The sequence below is a fragment of the Halictus rubicundus genome, unplaced genomic scaffold, assembly GCF_050948215.1.
Source record: "Halictus rubicundus isolate RS-2024b unplaced genomic scaffold, iyHalRubi1_principal scaffold0160, whole genome shotgun sequence".
NCBI lineage: Eukaryota > Metazoa > Arthropoda > Insecta > Hymenoptera > Halictidae > Halictus > Halictus rubicundus.
The window spans coordinates 147,970-169,080 of record NW_027488701.1 but is presented as its reverse complement, the minus strand read 5'-3'; the positions used below and the strand labels follow the sequence as shown (position 1 = coordinate 169,080).

Below are 21,111 nucleotides of genomic sequence, written 5' to 3'. Positions count from 1 at the left end.
GTAGTCTTACTTTTAAGTATGTTTATAGTAGGAAGGTCCTAGAGCGACTGATCAGGTCAACGCGTGTGCGCTGTTCAGACGCGTGTCAGTATTATGTTTATAATTGTATAGATGTCGTTAGACAGGTATTACATTGATTTCTACCTTATCGATAGCTTACAGTTACAAGTATATATGTGTATATATAAACACTTCCTCTTAACTGTAAGTTCTTGTGATTATTGCAGAGGAAACACTTGTTTACTTTTTTCTTCTTTTAACAACAATACTTATCCTAAACTATACTTATATAAACAACAGTTATATCGTACATACTAGATTATTTTTACATTGTTCGAATTTTACATTACTTAGCTGTTTTGTTAGTAAGTCTGCAAGTTGCTTGTTAGTAGGACAATATTCTAGCGTATTCAGTACATCATTAATTTCATTGTGTTCTGTCCTAATTATTGCTCTTGAGGTTTTACTTTCGTTAATTGGCTCCTCTTCAGTTTCGCTGGTATTATTGAATATTACGTCTCTTACAATTATTATTCTTTTTTTATATTCGTCCCATAGGCGGTATCCATTGGTGGAATATCCTACCATAGTATATTTTTTACTTCTTTCGTCTAATTTCTTTAAATATCCCAGTTCTTTTGCGTGGGCGTCACAGCCAAAGATTTGTAAATTAGTAAGATCAGGTTTTTTCTTTATCCAATTTTCTGCTTGCGTTTTATCGCTTGTAGTTGTAGGACTTCTATTTATTAGATATATTGCCGTTCGAACTGCTTCACCCCACATTACTTTATTTATTTTTGAATCTAACGATAGAGCTTTTTCTAAAATAGTACGATTCAGCCTTTCTGCTTTACCGTTTAGCTGCGGCGAATACGGTACTGTAAAGTCTAAGATTGTTCCATTATTTTTGCACCAATCCTGTAATTCTTTGTTGGCGTATTCTCTGCCATTATCGCACCTTAGTTTTACTACTTTCCTCTCCCATTTTGCTTGACACTGTTTTAAGTATGATTTTACTATTTCGGTTACCTCGTGTTTACCCCTTATGGGAAAAACGGCAGCAAAGTGAGTAAAGTCGTCGAGAAAAGTTATAAAGTATTTCATCCCATCCCAAGTGGTGGGTTCTATGGGACCACATACGTCTGTATGGATAATTTCCAAAGGTTTCGACGCTCTATCTCTCTCTCCGTTAAATGGATTGCGTGTTTGCTTAGCCTTTATGCATATATCGCAAATTTCCGGATTATTATTGAATTTAGATATTGAATTCATACCTTCGCTTATATTTATTAGTTTTTGCATGTTTGCGAAGCTGAGGTGTCCTAATTTTCGGTGCCATTGTATGGTGTCTCTGTTTGTTGTCAACAGACTTTCCAAGGTGTTTGTTTTTTTCATGTCTATGACGTACAGCCCGTTCTGACTTCGTGATCCTTCAAGGAATTTGAAGTGATCCCTCTGGAATTAATATTACATTTTTTAATATACAGTTCTCAGTTACGACTTCACCTATGCATTTACCTTCCATTTTTACGGACTTTTTTGCGGTAGAAATGTCGTTATTAACGATTTTTACGTTTGTTAGCTGATTAATATCGTTAATCGTATGATTTGAAGCTCCTGAGTCGATTACCCATCCATTCGTTTTTATATTATTATTAACAAAGAAACATACCTTTTCATCAGTATATCTACCTGTTGCTGCAGTTTTATTTTTCCTAAAATAACAATCTCTCTCAGCGTGGTTGGTTTTTTTACAGATACTGCACCTCTGATTATTTCTTGAGTGATTTCCCGTATTTGTTTTAGGTTTTTCCTCGATTCTGTCTTTGAAATAATTACGTTCTGCTGATTTTTGCCTACAATACTTTGCTATATGATTAAGACCATTACATTTGTAGCATTTTTTAATTGACGACTTGAAGGTCAGATTTTCTTGCGCGGTTTCCTCTAATTTTAACCGGTTTTCCTCAAGTTGCAATCTAGCTATAAGATTACTTAACGTTTTTTCTGCTAATGGCGTGGAATCCCAAGCACTAGCGAAATGTACGTATTGAGCAGGTAACGTGGCTAGTATTTTTGTGATTAGCATTGTGTCATCTATCGTTTGATTTAATGAATGTAATCTACAAGGCAGATTTTCAAGGGTGCTCACGTGTGTTGCTATATCACTCTCTTTTACGAAAGAATAGTTGAAAAATTCTTGTAGCAGTGCACACTTCTTTTGTTCGGTATCCTTCCCGTATATCGATGTTAATTTATCAAGCATCTCTCTTGAAGTTTTACAATTTAGGAGATGCATTAGCATTTTTCTATCAATCGACAAGATTATTGCCTTTTGCACTTTTGTGTCAAGAAGTTCCCATTCCTGCCTTTTGGCTTCTGACCAACTTGAGTCAGGTACGTTCTTTCCGGTAATTATGTCTTCCATATTTTAGTTTTATACGTTTTTTCTGTCCTTGACCTTGAATGACCTTGGACTAATTATAGTCACTGAATTCCTAATGAAAGGGACTATCATTGTAGGTGTTTAAAAAAGGGTGGTTCCATTTAAAAAAGTCAAGGTGACCTTGATATCTCCAAAAAAATGACATTGGTGACTCACCCTGTATATTCTGAATTGAAATAATTACAAGTGTTGTTGTTTGTGTCGCGAATGAATGTAGTAAGTGTAAAATTGGAGAAATTGTTACCTACGACGCACGGTTTTGACGCACTGGCAATGCGGGGTCAGAGAGCGATTGTTGAATGCCAAATAGAATATATACCGAACTAACGCAATCTATAAGGTTACGTTTTGATTCGAAAGGGACTTTAACCCGATCTCACTAGAATTGACTCTTATGCGTGTAACGCGACATGACTGCACGATTACTGAACCGCTACTGCACCAAAAAGAATGAAAATGAACGGGTTTATATACCTTGAAAATGAAAGGGTACCGTGTTTAAGATTTAATGTCACGTAGGGTCACGGTCACATTTTTTTGTCACTTCTAATGAAAAGCAATATTGCACGTAGAAACCGACAGCGAAGCTCGAGAGCTAGTTATCCTCACGATGGAATTTTATCTTCGTCTCTTCCTCATTTTCTGTTCTACATTACCCCCGGTTTTGCTGGTAGCTTTCACGTTCGTGTCGTCACCACCCTCGCTTCTCTTCGCTATTGCGTCAGAGCAACAAGTTTTAGCCGCGAATTATTTAATTTAATTTAACCGACCGCGAAATATCAAAAATCGTTATATCCATCCCGTATGCTGATTTATTATAATTCTGCCCGCTGTGATTTCTCCCCCCCCCCCCCCATCGCTTGGCTGCTTCGATTATGCAATTAATAAATAATATAAATCTGTTTGTACGTAGAAACGTTAAACAACAGTATCTGCTTTGTATTTTCCACATTTTGTCACAGGCGAGGTGAAGTATTCTCACTTTTGATAGTACACATAACACAATTTTTTCCATCCACAAGTATCAAGGGAAACAGTTTCTCGGAAAATAAAACACCGCCCACGGAAAGAGCAAAGTCTTTCGCGCGACACAGGTACGCTCGGTTTTCTAGTCTTTTACATAAATCTCTGTCGCGGTGTGCACCAGCCACGTGCTCTCAGAAAATACGACTCTTTTCGTCAGTCGTCAGTAACAATATGTCCACCCTCCTTTTTTATGTATTAACTCAAAAACATGATTGTTCATACTGTTAACTAGTTTTTTCAAAGTTTCTTCAGTAATATCATTCCACGCTTCAACAACAGCTGTTTTTAGCTCCAAAATGTTTGAAAATTGTTGATTATTTTTATAAACATGCCGTACCATGATACCCCACAGATTTAGGATTGGTTTTTGATTTGGGAAGCATGCAGGCCATTTCAATACATTGATATCAAACGTTTCAAACCATGCTGTAGTTTGTCGACTTTTGTGAATTGGAGCATTATCTTATCGATAAGTCCATGAATCATGACCGTTTGGATGAATAAACGGCATTACATGATTTTGAAGTATTCCAATATACTCCACAATATTCATTCGTGCAGTTGAAAAAGCTAAACTGAACTTGCCACTGCTGGAGAATGCACCCCACACCATAAGTGTGCCTCCACCAAAATGGCACATCTACAGTGACTCCCATAAATATTCGGACACTAGGTACAACTAACTTTATGATTTAATAATTCGTTTGTTGATAAAGCAATCGCCCTGGAAATTGTTTTCAGCAATAAAACATTTATTAAGGATGATAAACATGTATAATTTATTTGAAAAATATACATACGTTTCATAATAAAAATTATTAAACGAAATAATGGACCATTTGTGGCTCACAAAAATATTCGGACACGTATTATATTTCTCTGGCAATCGCCTTCTGGGGACGCGATATTCGAAGATCGGGAAAACGTTTGTTTATAAACAGAATCTCGTGGACCATTAGATGTCCATGTCACCTCACTACTGTCAGTAGTAAATGTGAATTCGTTCAAAATGGGTCGCAAAGGAAAGAATACGAGTTTCGATGTGCGACAGCTTGTAATTTGTCATCGAGAAAAAGGAAAGGCCTATCGCGAAATTAGTGCAATGCTTCGTATAAGTAAGAGTACTGCTGCAGATATCTGTCGACGATTTTATATTGAGAATCGCATTGATTCTATTCCGCAAACTGGAATACCAAGTCTCTTATGTACGAGGGAGAAAAGCAAAATTATTCGGAAAGTGAAAAAAAATCCGCGCTTAAGTGCTCCAAAACTAGTTAGTGAACTATTAGGCGAAAGCTCCAAAAATGTTTCAGCCGAAACAGTTCGGAGAGTGCTGAGGCAAGCTGGTTACAATGGAAGAGTAGCTAGAAAGAAACCATTTATCAACGAAAAGAATAGGAATAAACGAAAAACCTTTGCAAGAGAGCTAATTTCTAAGGCTGAGACGTGGTGGAAGGATGTCATATTTGCTGATGAAAGCAAATTCAATCTGTACAATTCCGACGGAAGAACTATGGTGCGGCGGAAAGCGAATAAAGAGTTTAATTTTGAAAATACAAGAGGTACAGCGAAACACGGCGGAGACAGCGTAATGGTCTGGGGTTGCATTTCGTCATATGGAGTCGGTAACCTAGTGTTTATTGACGGTATCATGGACAAAAATCATTATTTAAATATACTCAAAAATAATCTCATTCAAAGTGCTGAAAAGATGGGGCTTAATAATACTTCTAAGTTTTACCAAGACAACGACCCCAAGCACAAGTCACGTATTGTGCAAGAATTTGTATTATACCGCTGTCCCAAAATTCTTCATTCGCCGCCCCAATCACCGGACCTTAATCCTATCGAGAATTTATGGGATGAATTGGATAGAAAAATTCGAAAAACCCCAATTACATCGATAGCTGAATTAAAACAAAGACTTGCAACTGAGTGGTCGAATATAACTGTTGAATATTTAAAAAAAATTACAAACAATATGCCAAACAGGTTAAGACATGTTCTTAAACAAGATGGTTATGCCACGAAGTATTAAACAAATGTTGTAATGCTAAATTACATTATCTAAATTGAAAAATTAATATTGTCCGAATATTTTTGTGAGCCAAAAATGGTACATTATTTCTTTTACTAATTTTTATTATGGAATTTATGTACATTTTTCAAATAAATTATTTATGTTTTTCAACATTAATAGATCTTTTATTGCTAGAAACAATTCCCGGGACGATTGCTTCATTAACAAAGGAATTATCAAGTCGTAAAGTTAGTTATAGCTAGTGTCCGAATATTTTTGGGAGTCACTGTATATGTATACAACTTCAATCAATATCAACTAGAATCCATTATTTATACTCCTCTGTCATACCATATTATTGGCTTTTCCGAATTATTTTCTTACAGGTCGAAAATATAAAAAATGTTAGTGGTGCTATAGTTATGCGCCGCAATCTATATAGAAAAAGTTATTTATTAAACGATCTTCCGTGCATGCGTTTTCACAGTCTCGTCAGCGCTCGTAGATTAAAAAACTTTAAATCCGTCATTTTGACACGGCATCTAGTTCTAGTGTTAATGCGCGCACTTTTTAAACAAATATTATATATTAATATTTGGGAACACTCAAAGGGTTAAACTTGAAGGGACTTGTGGTTCGCGTGCTCTTTAGATGATTCGAGACAAGTTATCGGATTCGAGGTACTTTATTTTACCAATGGAGACCTGTATCTCGGTGCGTCTCAGGAGTTTCTGACCCTGCGTTTTCCGCAATCGTTCTGGGGAAAACTCTGCAGGGCGTGTCCTGTGTGGAAAAATTTGCTGTCCAAAAAGGACATCCAAAAGAATCGCTGACCAATCAGGTATCTTCCTTGGGCCTGATTACCCCTCTTGTTCCTTGCGCTCGAGGCGCACTTTTTCGGGAATGCTAAGCGTGACCGTGGAGGTTTTGTGATAATAGCGGGTTTTTCTTCGGGCCCGTGAGGCACATACCGCGGCCAGCTGTGGGCTCTCGGACCTCGGTCGGAGCGACCCTTCAGAAACTCGGGTGTTTATGATACCAACATTTGCTATTGAGGCCGGAAACGAAAGATTCCGAAGGACGAGACACGCATTGTCTAAAACATTGTAATTGCACGCGTTGGAAACTGCTTTATCAAAAATAGCTTCGCTGTCGCTCGCCTCATCAAACCGACCCGACTATTTGCACGTCAACTGTTTTATTGTACGTGCCGATGGCCGCTACAAAGTTAACGCTGCGCGACCAACAGGCGGCCAGAGACGGCCAGGATTTCCCGACCCAACTTGCAGGATCTCGGCTTTAGTCGCTGCACAAACGAATCAAAATTTCGGGACAGAAATGCCGTGATCTCTCGTGAGCTGACACTGATTTTGGAACTCTGTTCTGTTCTCAATTATTTTTTATACATTGCATAACTCTGTACATATATGAATATTGTAATATGTGCGCCCAGAGTGGCAGCTCAGGGTTATTTAAATGACGACTAATACAGTAATGGACAACATCAGGAGATGAACTGCGCGACTGCGTGACAAATTCAATGTACCGTGTCTTGCGATTACAAACATTGCAGTTCTGCCAGCAAAAAGTATTAGCCGCATATTCTGGACTACTTAGTTCGCGGTCATATGAACTAAATGCTTCGTTGAATTTTATATTTAACCGGGATTACATGCCTCCGACAAGCAGAGCTTATCACAGTCGAAGATTAAAGTTAATGGAAGAAAAATCTTCTTTTCTCCGAAAAAGATGAATTGAATAAAGCAAAAGCTAGCAAAAAGGTGTACTTTTTAGGTCAATTTGCTGATTGCAAGGTGGATCTGAATTTTTAAGAAACTCGATTTAAGAAATAAAAATCTAGATCGGATAACGTGCACCGTCCTGTTCCACCGCTTCGATTAATCTCCAAATGAAGTTCTCGATTGTCCGTCGAAGAGGAATCACATCGCAAATGATCAATTAACCGCTTCACTCCCGATGGCCGCTACAAATTGATCATTAAAAAATGTTCTTCTCGACAATTTTCGTATAGAATGAATTATTTCCACTATTTACTTAGAGCAATGTTCTTTACGCGACCACAGATCATAATTTCAGAAGTTTAAGAAATAGTGGTCAGTTTATTTTGGAAAACTTTTTTTGGTAGCTAAATTGTTCATTGAAAAAACAGGACGTATATTTTACAATATTTCTGAGGGACGACCCGTCTCCACTATTTACTTGAAATGAAGTCGCACATAGGAGCGCAGATTCCAATTTCGGGGGGCAAAAGTATTTGTAGGGGGTTCAAATTGCGTATCGATCCGTCTGGATCACGATTTCGAGGTCACAGGCGACGCATTCCCAATTTCACATTTGTCGTGACCTGTTTGCTGCAGGCTGATTGAAATTATTCGCCGTGTCCTTTCCCGTTTCTTCGAAATTCTCGGGATTTCTTATACGAATGCACTATTTCTTGACACCCTATCGGTAGCCCATTAGCCTTTCAATTTGATCCAAGGGCATTCTTGACCATCTTATCCGGCTATATCCTTTGAATACTTATGGACCCGACTTCACTGTTACAATGCAGATTATTATCTCCATAACTGTCGCAAAGGTCAGTACCATAACTGTCAACATTTTTTTCCCCACTACTGGGGTATCCCCCTTGGAACCGGTCAAGTGGTAAACACGCTCGAAGACCGATCCAGCGAAATGACAACAAACGCGATATACAGTGAATTCTCGTTGTATGTCAGTCCCGCCGTTCTTTTTATTGACACGAATACGAAATCGGAGGTTCTCGTCGAGCGTCACATTTGAACTACACAGGGCACGCTGGAAGCCTAAGAGTCATATCCGTCTACAAGTCATAAGAAACCTATGCACACTAAGCGGTAGTGATAAGAAAACTGAGAAAATATCCTTCTCGGATACAATGTTGCACGGAGAAACGGACAGCGAAGCTTGAGAGCCTTCGCTGTCGAGGAGTGTGTCACAACGTTGTAGGCTATATCGGTGCGAGACCAGAAAACCACTACTAATCCAATGACAAAACTTCTTTATTTTTCGTTATTTTTTTATGAAACTTTTACTAACATATTCGTTGCATATTTCTGATTAAAATTAAAAAAAAAATATGATATAATTCCGATGATATTTACTTGTGTAACGAACGATAAAAGTTGCGAACGCAGAGAAGGACAGCCTATGGGAAAGAAAGTGCCGCGGGGAGTTGCGGTCGCCGGCACAGATCAAAGCCCGCGTGAGCGCAGGGCTTTAAATGAAAACTTCTTTATTATTAATAATTTTTTTATGAGACTTTCACCAATATATTTGTGGCATTATTCTAATTAAAATGATACTAAACGCGATATAATTCAGATCACATTTACACTAATTTGCCGTTAATGTAATTGTAATGGTAAGACTTCCATCGTTCATTACACACGTAAATATCATCGGAATTATATCATATTTGGTTCCATTTTAAAAATGCCACGAATATGTTGGTAAAAGTTTCATAAAAAAAATAACGAAAAATAAAAAAGTTTTGTAACTGTTCGGCACAACAAGTACTTAACGATACATGACACGCGACTGAGATTTCACGTATTCTAACAAGCTCCGGTGTCGTCTCCGATATCTCGTTCAACGTTTCCCCCTTCTACTGACAAAGTAGAGGACATTCATTCGATTTCAGCCAACCATTCGTCTTTCTTCTTGTTTCATGCTCAAACCGGAAGCCGCTTTGAAGAATCTGTTGGCCCACGGGATCTCGCTTTGAGCATGATCCGAATGGCCTCGAGATCCAGTTTGATTGATATTAATCCACCCGTATCACTGTATTACTCTATATTTGTGCAAGATCGTGCTAGGAAACACGTTTGGCTGCCTTTCAGATTGCTCGCGAACGATATCGGCCATGTCCATTTAGAAAAGGAAGGTATCGATTCTGTTAGATCAGGTTCTTATTAGGTCAATCTATGGCAATATGTTCCATGGAGCAACAGTACTTTATGTGAAGTAATTAACAAGAGAAACGTTCTAGATTCAAGATAAAGAATTAGTAGACGGTGGACTTTATAAATTTATAATAAACATCAATAGGTGAAATTGGAAATAAGATTATAATTTCAATAATTGTAGGATTAAGAACAAAAAGTGACTGATGTATGTTGCCTTGTAAAAATTACAAGATTGAATTTATTTATGCGTTGGACAACTTGAACTAAACGCTTCCGTTTCTGTGCCTACGGTAGCAGAACGTATCGTATTCCTTTCTTTTTTTTTAAATGTGGTGATAACCACCCCTGAGATGCGGCAGTACATTGCGCACCCACACCTAATGTCGGCGGTGGGGGTTAGCTGCGCCCACCGCCACGATTTCTGCGTCCGCCCCGCAGTGGGGGCCGACGAGCACAGAAGTGACGTCCCCCAGCGACTTGCCTTCTCGCGGAGAGGGAGTCTCTCTCTCTCTCTCTCCCTCACCCTCTACGACGTCTTCTTCTGCGACATTACTTCTTCGCACGAGGAGAACGTTTCGTATTCTGGAGCCAACGCAGAATTTAACGAAATAATGGCGACGATGCGTCGTTCTGCACGCAGGCAATTTCGCGTAGCAATCCAAGATAGAGTGTACGCGGTTTATTTTCGAGAAGTCAATTTCGAAAGATACAACGAAATCGGGACGCCTAGACTTCTAAGTTAACCGACGTCGAAATATCCCTACTACCACGGGGTATACTTCGTCAGGGGTCATGAAGTTCGAGAGCCGCTGCCTCCGAGAAGTGTGAACATGACCCGGATCGGGTATATCGGTGGGAGACAAGGAAACCACTACTAATCCAATAACAAAACTTCTTTATTTTTCATTATTTTTTTATGGGACTTTAAACTACAAATCAAATACTCCAGTCTTGTTGTTCCTATGTTCATTATTAAAAATTTCTGTAGGTAAAGGGAGACACAATTTGTTAATAATAGCAGTCTTTTGGAGGCTCTGGGTTCAGCAAATTTAGTAGAGTTCACGTTAGACCATTAAGTAAGCAGAAACTTCGAATTCTTCTTCGGTAGGAAATGTTCTAACAATGCTGTGAAGAATGAGATACAGCGAATTAAAATTTCTTGGCATGGTGTGAAAATCTAAACGGTATATCACAGTATTAAGCGTTCCATACAAGGAATAGCAAATAGTTAATAATTGACATCGATCGATCGAGTATCCACTTACTTTTTCTGTAAAAATCGACTGATTTTAAGGAAATCGATTGCGCGTTGACTAACTCGGAGCGATGCCTAATTCAGATCTCGCCATCATCTTTTTAAAAATACTCGAAAATTTCTGTGAGCCACTCTGGGAATTTAAAGGTGGGAAAATTATACAGGGTGAATCACGAATCGTGATCAGTAAAGATTACTGTATGATTAATTGGCCAGCTCGTTCGCCCGATCTTATCCCATAAGATTACTTTTTATGGGGTACATTAAAAGAAGAAGTTTATGCAGATGCTCCAACAATACCGGAAGATATGAGACGAAGGATTGTGGATTTATACTCACAATCAGCTATCAGTGCAGAGGCCATAAAAAATGCTAAATAATCTTTTATTCACCGTGTACGCGAGTGCATTGCAGCTCGTGGACACCATTTTGAACATCGCTATAATTAAGGATGGTAAATTTTGATTTGTCAAAAAACATTCGAACGCGTACAACGGCGTAGCATATGATACTCCTTGTAATACAAAGTTTTTTAATTTTTTCTCGACCCAGACGAAAAAAAGATATGTGCCGATATTTACCGAATTCGTCTTGAAATCCTCTAACAGATAGGCGTAAAGAAATTATATGTTTATTTACAGTAAATTCAAGGTGACCTTGAAAAAAACATTAAGAAAGAGAGTTGACAAATCATTTTTTATAATCACGTTAAAACTCTCTTGAAACCATGCAAAAGCTGATAAAAATATTTTCGATCGTACTGCTAATAACAGAATAATCTCTACTGATCACGATTCGCGATTTACCCTGTATATTTTACGGTTCAATTCCTGTTAAGCAATGAACGACAATTAAGCGAAAAGGAATGATTAAACTGGATACATTGCATTCGACAACGCTGCAGTTTCATGTAATAATCTCTGCGTCGGCCGTTTCACACACATCTGTTTTCCCAGGAAATGTTATTCAACGGTAAATATCCGATTGTAAATACCTGCGTACCATACCATGCGTAAATACCATACCAGCTGATATTACCATGATTTCCCTGATCATCAAAGTACTGTTGCACGGTTACTCGGGTAATGAAATTTCTCATTAGTCACGTACAACCGATTATATGCTTATTGCTTTTCTGCTTTCCCGGTTGGTGCGTTGTTTGCAGACTATTCTATCAATCCCTAACTCGATGAGCATTTTCGATAAAGTACAGCATGGTTGCAACAGAAACTTTGCCTTTCAAAGGCACACAAACTTTTTTTATCGTTTGTTCTTTAATATAGAATGCATTTCACACTGTAATGAAAATGTAAAAAACGTAATAGAATGGAAAAATAAACTTCATTTCGTTCGAGGGTGCACGTTGTCTGCCCTGCATCGGTGAGCTTATGATAATCCGTTCATCAGTACAGTGAATCGGGGGTGTACATACATTCACACATCGTCGAGCATTTTATTTAGCCGACATCGCATTATCCCCACTACCCCGGGGTATATCCCGTGAGGGGCCGAAGCTGGAGAGCCACCGCCGTCGCCGCCGCCGCCGTCGTATATCGGTGTAAAACCAGGATACCACTACTAATCCAATAACAAAACTTCTTTATTTTTCATTATTTTTTACGAAACTTTTATCAACGTATTCGTCACATTTTTCTGATTAAAATGAAACCAAATATGATATATTTCCGATGATGTTTACGTGTGTAATGAACGATTAAAGTTTCGCGTAGAAAACAAGGGCAACGTATGGGAAAGAAAGAGAGACGCGGAGAGTCGAAGCGTTCGGGAAAAATGAAAGACTGACGTGAGCTCAGGCCTTTAAATGAAAATTTAAACTTTTTATTATTAATTATTTATTTACGAGACTTTCACTAATATATTTGCTAAATTTTGTTTACTAAAATGATACAAAACGCGATACAATTCGGATCATTTTACACTAATTTTCCGTTAACATAATTGTAATGGGAAGTAACTTTCATCGTTCATTACACAAGTAAATATCATTGAAATTATATCATATTTGGTATCATTTTAGTCAGAAAAATTCCACAAATATTTGTATGAAAGGAGAAGGATATTTTCGCAGTCTTCTTGTCTCTAGCGCTTAGTGGTCATAGGTTTTTTTATGACTGGTAGACGGATATGACTCTTAGGGGTCCAGCGTGCCCTGTGTATTTCAAATGCGACGCTCGGCGAGAACCTCCGATTTCGTATAATAGTCAGTCGCCACAATCGCGCAACTGGCTTATGACGAGAATTCACTGTATAGTGCGTACAGGGTGCATATATAATTCATGCACAGTGCACGCTAATGAAAGGACATTTTCCACTTGGATGCACGCACTGCGCTGTGACGTATTTCATTTTGTTGGCTAATGAAACTTTCGACTGTTCTATTAACACGTGTTCGAACACCATTTTATCTCTGTTCCTCTTCCCTTTTCCCTTTTTCGAATTTGCTAATATATTATGATTTTATTTCTCGTTAACACTTTGAGTAACACATCGGTCACATGCTAGTGACATAATATTTTTTTATATAAGACGATTGATCGGGGCGGCTTCGGTCATCACCTGCGAAATTTTAAAGTGCATCGCCTGAAACGTTAGCTTTTATTGTCGATATTATTGCATTTTATTTTGACGGAGAAAACGAGACTGGACGGGCATGGCTTTCGAGAGGCTTTCAAGAGAATGCAATGAAATTTTGATTTCTTGCTGGAAAATGTCTACAGAGAGAAAATCGTTTTATTTCCGTCTACACCATGTAGGTGCTGAGTAGGATAAATAAATTCCGTGTTTTAACAGCAGGGTCTTGTGCAGCTCAATTGTTTTGTTTTGTATCATTATTCAATACCAGGCGTGGGATGAGTAGCTAGTATACCTTCAAGTATTTTGTTTCGGTGAACGTACCAGAAATGTATTGAAATATATTTCTTGAATGATCTTCCGTGAATGCGTTTGCACACTATCTCGCCACTCGTAGATTAAATAATACTGAATCCGTTATTTTGACGCGGCCTCTAGTTTTAGTGTTACTATACGTACTTTTTAAACAAATCGATATGTGGGAATTTTTAAGAGGTTGAATTGACCATTAAAAAATGTTTTTCTCGACAATTTTCGTGTAGAATGAATTGTTTCCACTATTTACTTGAAACGAAGTCAAGACGTTCACCTGTCTTGATTATGAATTCTGGGTCACAGGTGACACATTCCGAATTTCGCAATTACCGGTTGCTTCTTTTTGTTCTCTTCTCTTCTAGCCAACTATCTCATTATAAGAATCTCGTGACTCACACATGCGAGAGCAGTCTTTTATTCGCTTTCCGCCGCCATCTTGTTCGTTAGATCGTTATTAATTAAACGGCTTGTCGTTTTGGAACGACTTCAAAGAGACTCAAAATGAGAATTTAATTCGCGTCGCGAAACATGGGATTGGACTACTAACCAAAACTTGTACGGTGACTACGGCGAGTGAGAACTAAGTTACAATGTATCGGACGGCGAGTTAGATGTTAGATGTTGTTGCTTTGCCGGGTTTTCGAGAGTCTCATCTTTCCTGGTCTGCATGCGAACCGAGCGTTGGCGGGGGATTGATTTCTCGAAATTTAATTGGCGGAATATTTTTGTCAGAAGACGCTTCTTGTGGGGGTGGACTAACGCTGGGAATTTCCCGGTTCGTCAGCGCAGGTAGTTGACGATTACGGCAATAAAACAATTTAGACGTTCCGAAGTTTATCGCGTGTTCATAAATGCCCAACCGTTTTGTCGGCAGACGCAGATTAGAAGGTTGTACAAATTACGGTTTTTACGGCGTTTTACTGGTAATTCTATTGCACCCCTGATTAATTTTAAATACGGAGTTTGTGCCACGCTACCCAAAGGCATCCCTGACCGGTATGCTGCACGGCAAGGCAGGCTATACGATATTTTATTTTTTCTTCGTTTGACAATTTAACGGTTCGCTGTTGTTACGCAGTAACAAGGATGTTCTTAATTGTTCAACAATATAACGTATTTTCATAATTGGATCGTGGTTACAAAGTTTCGGATAACGACTTGTTTGCTCTACGGCCAATGCAACAGTGACGCGAAGTTTCGGTGGGCTCGAGAACGCGGATGCGAGGCGTCCCCCACTTTCCTAATCGTTTCTTCCGCCAATCGCTGTCGCGTGCCCTATGATCGCTACGCAGAAACGCAACCCGACGGGAGGGCCCCTGACCTACTCATCTCCCGATTTCCCTAACGATCGCGTTTCTGCGACCGGGAATGTCCAATGACATTCCAGGTCTCCTCGAGCCGCTTCCGCAGGGGTCCATCGGAGTTGCGGGGCGAGGCGTCGGCGGGACTTCGAATCGGTTGTCTTCTGGGTCCCCTTGGTCCCTCGTCGGCGCCTCCGGCTTGCTTGGCCCGTGCTCGGGATCCTTTTCGTTCCTCCCCGGGGAGATTTCCAATAGTTCAGGCGAAGTGAGTGTCCCCAAGTCACGACAGCAGAGGATATTGATTGAAGAAAATGCATCCAGGCCCCTTGGGCCCGGGTTACGGTTCTGAAACTTTTCATCGCGCGATTAGACACGACGCACGAAATGCGCTATTATTTGTCTCTTAATTTCTCGGACGTCCCTGTGAGAGCGTTCGCAACTATCTTTTCGGAAAAGTCCTGCCACAGGGCGGTCCGGTCCTTCGTACTTGACTGCTGGAGATTCCTCTCTAGCTTCAGAGGAACCGAGGCAGTTTTGTCACCTTATAATATATACAGGGTGGCCCACATAACTCTGAACAGCTCAATATCTCGAAAACTATGCCATCGATTTTAAAGTTCTTAGTCTTAAATTGCATGGAACTGAAGGGCCTTCCTGACTACATAAACGTGAAGTGGCCTCCCTTCCCTTTTAACGGGGGAGGGGAGGTACCTTTATAATTTTAAATGGAACCCCCTATAAAATGTTACATATTTAGATTCTACAGGAAAAAACAAGTCAATTTTGTCGGAAACATTTTTTTGTCAGATACTTCCATGATGAGATATAACAGTTTGAAGTTTCGAGTTGTAGGTACTTGAAGCGCTCGGAAATAGCGTTATGGAATAATACGCGCTTGAGTCCTTTGCTTATTCGTGAAGAAATAAAATGTACTTTAAATTAAATGTTCAAAATGTCCACCACGGGCTTGTAAACATTTACTTACTCGAAACATCAAAGTTGTTCTAACATTTTTTAACATTTCGGGAGTCACTGAAGCGCAAGCGTCACGTATTCTTTGTTTCATATCCTCTTTTGTCGTCGGTGGTTCAAACATAACTTTGTCCTTTACATATCCCCATAAGAAAAAATCTAATGGTTTTAGATCGGGGAACGAGGAGTCCATTGACGAGGTCCCCCACGACCTATCCATTTGTTCCCAAATTTTTCGTTCAAAAATTGCCTGGTGATGATTGCAAAATGTGGAGGAGCGCCGTCTTGTTGGAACCACATTTCTCTTCTAACGTGCAGTGGCACATCTTCCAAAAGCGCAGGCAAATGATTTTTTAAGAAATCACAATAACTTGCAGATGTTACAGTTTCTTGAAAAAAATAAGGTCCAATCACAAAGTCTCCTATTAGGCCACACCAAACATTTAAAGACCATCGATGTTGAAAGGGAACACATCGCATCCAATTTGGGTTTTCCACGGCCCAATAATGCAGATTATGTCTATTTACATGCCCTGAATTCATAAAAGTGGCCTCATCGGAAAAAAGTATTTTGCACAAAAAGTCATTTTTCACAACACCCTGCAGCCACTCACAAAATCTTACGCGGTGATCGTAATCTGCTATCGAAAGCTCTTGTGATAAAACCATGTGATATGGATGATACTTTTGCCGTTTTAAAATTCGTTGAATTGATGAACGACTAATATGTGATGTTTGTGCAAGTGTACGTTGACTAATATGAGGATTTAATGTAATTGCAACAAGAATACTGGCACTATTATTTTCATTAGTGACAGCTTTAAGTTTATTGCGAGTTTTTTTACACAATTCACCGTGCTCGCGAAGCCGCTTTTCTAAATTATGAAATGTTGCATGACATTTTTTGATCCCATAACGTTCAAAAAACACCTAACGTTAATAACATATTCACTTCTGTGTCAAAAGTAGCCATAATCACAATGTTACTGCTTGAATAACAGCTCTAAACTGAAAACGTTTTCATAGATAAGTGAGTCAAACTCAAGAATTGTAAATATTATTGTTTGTGTTTCTTCATGAATAAGAAAAGAACTCAAGCGCGTATTATTCCATAACGCTATTTCCGAGCGCTTCAAGTATCTACAACTCGAAACTTCAAACTGTTATATCTCATCATGGAAGTATCTGACAAAAAAATGTTTCCGACAAAATTGACTTGTTTTTTCCTGTAGAATCTAAATATGTAACATTTTATAGGGGTTTCCATTTAAAATTATAAAGGTACCTCCCCTCCCCCGTTAAAAGGGAAGGGAGGCCACTTCACGTTTATGTAGTCAGGAAGGCCCTTCAGTTCCATGCAATTTAAGACTAAGAACTTTAAAATCGATGGCATAGTTTTCGAGATATTGAGCTGTTCAGAGTTATGTGGGCCACCCTGTATATATATATATATGTGACGTTGCAAATTTTGCAACGATCTTCTATCGACAAACCCATGGCTGTTACAAGGAAAAATCATCTGCACAGATCTTTTGAAAATGGAAACGTTGCACACGGGCCAGACAACCCGGAGGCGACGACGCGGGACGAAGGACTATGTCGGACATCAGACAAGGGGGTCCCGGCGAGGATGGTGCAGTCGTCCCATGGGGTGGTCAGATTATCGCTTTGATAATAATGCTTGTAAACATATCAAATCGATGAAAGGAGAATACGAATGTCTGTTTACAAGCACCAGGAACAATTACACGGTACACCGTTTCAATGAAATTTAAATTCCTTCATTTACCGTCCCCGAACGCATAAACGACGCCCCTGAAGTTACTGACAAACATTTCATAATTTCCTCGCTAAGGGTCACGTGAATGTCAACACATTACACCTCGTTGGATTTGTTTTTTCATAAGCTAAGTATAAGACTGTTGTAGTGGAAATATGCGTTCCCATTTAAGAAAACATACGATGACCTTGAAATCTCGAAAAAAATGACCATGAGAAAAAAATTCGGCCCATCACCGCATTGGCGCCTTCAAACAGAATATTTTCTACCCCTGACATTTTTTCTATCATGCAAAATAAGCGATATATTTAAGGTGGTCAAGTTAGGTGAAATATTCTGTATATACTGGGTTATACAGGGTGTTCGGTAACTGATGGTACAAGCGAAAAGGGGATGATTCTACATGAAAAAATAAGTCGAAAATATGGAACAAAATTTTTTCATGTGAGGCTTTGTTTTCGAGAAAATCGACTTTGAATTTTCGCCGGGTACGCGTGCACTTGATCGTGTCTCGTTATAACGGATCTCTCCTTGCCTCTTACTGTTCAATTAATTAGAGTAAGTGTTCGACATTTTGACCTTCAACTTCAATACACTTATTAATCCTTTCTTCAAATGACTGTACACAGGACAGAAGCATATCTGCGGGAATTTCAGCGCAAGCGTTTCTTATGCGTTCTACCATGTTTTCACGAATTGTTGACACTTGTTGATAAACCTTATCTTTTAGGTAGCCCCACAGAAAGAAATCCGGCGATGTCAAATCAGGCGACCTAGCAGGCCAATTAATCGGCCCACCTCTGCCAATCCGCCGACCATTGTATTCACGGTCTAATACTTCCCGTACTGCTATTGAGTAATGCGCTGGGCTACCGTCATGCTGAAACCACATACTTTGTCGAACGTCCAAGATAACATGTTCAAGTAGTGATGGTAGTTCCTGTTCCAGGACATTTCGATATTTGATTCCATTCAAATTACCTTCAATAAAATAAGGACCAATGAGTTTTTTCCCCATGATTCCACACCAAACGTTAACCGACCAAAGACGTTGATGTTCAACTTGTCGTAACCAGTGGGGATTTTCTACACTCCAGTAATGCATGTTATGCCGATTAATGCCACCATGGTTTATTAAATATTATTATTATTAAATAGTACATTAGCAATGAAATTGGGGCTCCAGATGTCCCGGACAACGAGCTCCTGCTCCTTCAGCAACCCCTCCATCTAGGCGTGGGCGGACCTCTCGTTATCGGTTCGGAAGGACGTAGGCAATTCTGCGACGTCACAATATATGTATGTTTTTTATGCACACCCTAAAAATTTCATCGAAATCGATATAGACACGAGCTACAAGCGGTTAAAAGTGACGTAAATCGTAGTAGACGCTGTAAGTCGATGATCGTTTTCAAATGCTGTTCCATAATTGTTGCGAGGGAAAGAATGTACCGCGCGGAAGTGGAGAGGAAAATGCGCGGTGCTTATCACTGATCTGTGTTAACAATGTATATTTTATAAGTAGTTATTAACTTGGTTTAACAATGATACTTTTGATGTATATATATATATATATATATATAAGGTGGAACGGTTCTATTCTTTTAAAACGTGTGGATACTACGCACGACCACGACAGAGTTTTTATTACGACGCAGGTACGAACCACGTCGGCTTGGTTCGGTAACTCTCGGGTTGCTTCGGCATCCCTCTCCATGCATGCGCACAGAGATTACTTTCTTTACAATAATATTACCATGTTTTGGGTTTGCTGGTTTCCTGAAAATTTAGATTTTTGTTTACAAATAGGTACTTCCATATTTAAATTCGTTTACATAGTTCTATTAGCTTACCAATACTTATAGAATTCATCGATACCTCATCTGTCTTATTTTGTTTGACGTCAACAGTCCTGTCGCTGCATCTACCTGAAAACAATAATCATAGTTGATATACCGATATACGTAATGATTATTGATGAAAAATAATTAAACAATTAGCACAATTAGTAACATACAAGTTTTTATATACATACCTAACTCGAAAGCATTTTTAAATAATATGTAGTAGGGGGCCGAGACGCGCGGCCGTGTGTAAACTCGGCGTAGCCTTTGGATGAATACCGAAATCGTTACAATACCGAAACCGACATGATTCTACAAATTACATTTCTTAAATTTTCGTTACAATCCCAAAACAAAAATAGTTGTGAAACGGAACTTTAATAATATTTCTGCCACTGCTAGTAGATTCGAATTCATGGAAAACAGTACTATCATCTACAAATTGAGAGACAGTGACAGAGCTCATTACATTATCGGAGATATTGGCAACATAAATGATATATAGCAAAGGGCTAAGAACGCCGCCCTGAGGGGCGCCCCTACAGACAACTCTGTTCGTATCTTCAGAAAGAGTAGAGAACGCAAATCTTTCATGAGTTAAGAACTTGATGAATTTTAGGATATTAAGTGAGCAGCCAATATTCGCAAGTTTGGAAAGAAGAATATCAACACAAACATTATCAAAAGCTTCATGAACATCAAGAAACGCAGCTAACACCTCCTTTCTTTCTGGTAGTTTTCTTTCTTTCTTTCTGGTAGTTCAAACAATATATGAGCCGTTTATTTTGAAAGTGGCCTAAGTCCATTTATACTTAAATTGAGATATTTATTATTGATAATGTCCGAAGGCAGTAATGAAGGTAATTTTAATTAATTAGTATTTAACAAGTTAACCTCAGTTTTACAAAAAACGGTGCTCAAGAAATAGCTTCATGCATCCTAAAACATGTTAAAAATTTAAGAAGTGAAAGACACATTATAGCTTACAGTGACATGTGTGCAGGACAAAATAGAAACATTAAAGTAGCTTTAATGTGGCTAAAAATTGTACAAACTGTTGAAAATAATGTGGAAATCATAGATCACAAATTCTTAATATCAGGATATTCGTTTTTACCAAATGATAGAGATTTTGGCGTGGTAGAAATGTCATAAAAAAAAAATAATTTACTGTTTGTCCCCCAACATTATTATAATATTATCAAAAAGTGCCGAAAAGGTAATAACTTTATTGTAAATTAAATGAAACAAGAAGATTTTGTATCAACAAAATTATTAGAAGACGCAATTTTTAAAAGGGTAAAAAATTCTAACGGAGAATCGATAAACTGGTTAAAAATATGTTGGATGCGTTTTGTCAGAAATGAACTGTGTAAAATTTTCTATAAGACATTAGTGAATGAGAATGAACATTTTGAAGTCCTGGAATTATTACCACATCGGGGTAGACCAAGAAAGTTCGAATATATTGTATTGACACAACTGTATAAAAATATCAGACACATTACAACAGCAAAATACAAGGATATAATGGACCTACTACGATATATACCACCGGAATATCATAATTTCTTCGAATCCCTTTCACACACACAAAATGTAGATGAGCA

General features: G+C 38.7%; 1 long non-coding RNA gene across 2 annotated transcripts; it reads right to left on the bottom strand.

Moving 5' to 3' along the window:
* Window positions 1-18,915: 18,915 nt before the first annotated feature.
* On the bottom strand, window positions 18,916-20,292 carry LOC143363873 (uncharacterized). 2 transcript variants are annotated; one of them, XR_013083939.1, is made up of 4 exons: window positions 19,693-20,292; window positions 19,511-19,585; window positions 19,324-19,436; window positions 18,916-18,976 (listed from the first exon to the last, which is right to left on the bottom strand). It is a non-coding gene; the product is annotated as an uncharacterized LOC143363873 (long non-coding RNA). The 2 variants fall into 2 exon arrangements; XR_013083938.1 differs by lacking the exon at window positions 18,916-18,976 and having other exon boundaries at window positions 19,251-19,436.
* Between the last annotated feature and the right edge of the window lie 819 nt (window positions 20,293-21,111).